A 1,136-nucleotide genomic window follows, 5' to 3' on the forward strand; every position below is an offset into this window, starting at 1 on the left:
AGGGCCGGCGGGTGACCCGGCCCCAGGGCGGGCCGGCTCCCCGCCATCGTTCCTCCGGGACCACCAGGATCGGGAAAATTGCCCGACAAGCATTTAAGGAAGCCTGGAACTTTGGCCCGCAGACTCCGGCTTTCAACATCAACAACACTGGCTGGAGCTGCACTTGCGCCTGAAGTTCCAGATAAGGCAAGATGGGGCTCCTCTGGTGCTGCGGCCATGACTCAGGGCGCGCATCAGAGCCTTGCAGGCCACCTCCAGGCGCTCGGGTTAGGCAGGGCTGTGCTCGATACGCCCCATGCTTTCCTCCTAGCCGGGGACACAGTGACAAGCTGATGTCTCTTAAGACGAGTTTCTAAGACAGAGTTTCCGTAGTGTAGTGGTTATCACGTTCGCCTCACACGCGAAAGGTCCCCGGTTCGAAACCGGGCGGAAACAGACATGTTCTTATTTTTCCCCCGCTGGTTGATCTGGATCAGCGGTTCTTGACTCATTCCTGCCAGAACCCTGAGACTAGTTCAGCAGGCACCTTCGCAGACGTCGACCCTTTGAGTTTTTCGTTATCTTTTCTGACACTGTAAATCTAAAACAATTTTGGCCACTTAAATGAAGTCAGAGATCCGATCCGGATCCCCTGGACCAAGTTCTGACTCAGGGCGGTGTCCTCTGCTCAGGCTCCGGACACTTCAGCTGGGACCACAAGGGGCTGTCTCCTGCAGAGAATTTGCAAACCTGTATCAAAACCCAGCTATGTGCCTGACATTATCTCGCTTTAAGCTGACAGCGGGTACATTTACCCTGCAGTCCAGAGGAATGAACGGAACATCGTTGCAGAGCCAGTGTCCCAAGTCACTCTGCTCTCTCACCACTACCAGACCCACCCTTCCCATTTCTATTCTCGTTTTAAGCTGTTCCCATGCATTCAATACTAAAGTTCCCAGTCATGGAGATGCTTCCTCCTTCCCTCCTCTGAGTCTTTTCCCACAGGGAATCCTAAAGCCCTAAGGCCCATGGTTTTGAATCAGGGGAAAACAATATACATTTTCTTTTAATTAGAAGTTATTTTCACACACATTCCTCCCACCCACATTGGGCAGTTTGCACAGACACTTCTCCAAAGATAGAGGGATAGCAAATAA

At 52.3% G+C, this 1,136-nt stretch overlaps 1 non-coding gene across 1 annotated transcript; it reads left to right on the forward strand.

Annotated features, from left to right (window-relative positions):
- Positions 1–362: 362 nt before the first annotated feature.
- Positions 363–435, forward strand: TRNAV-CAC (transfer RNA valine (anticodon CAC)). Its single transcript has one exon. It is a non-coding gene; the product is annotated as a tRNA-Val (tRNA).
- Positions 436–1,136: the final 701 nt, after the last annotated feature.

This window comes from Bos taurus, chromosome 3 (assembly GCF_002263795.3).
Source record: "Bos taurus isolate L1 Dominette 01449 registration number 42190680 breed Hereford chromosome 3, ARS-UCD2.0, whole genome shotgun sequence".
NCBI lineage: Eukaryota > Metazoa > Chordata > Mammalia > Artiodactyla > Bovidae > Bos > Bos taurus.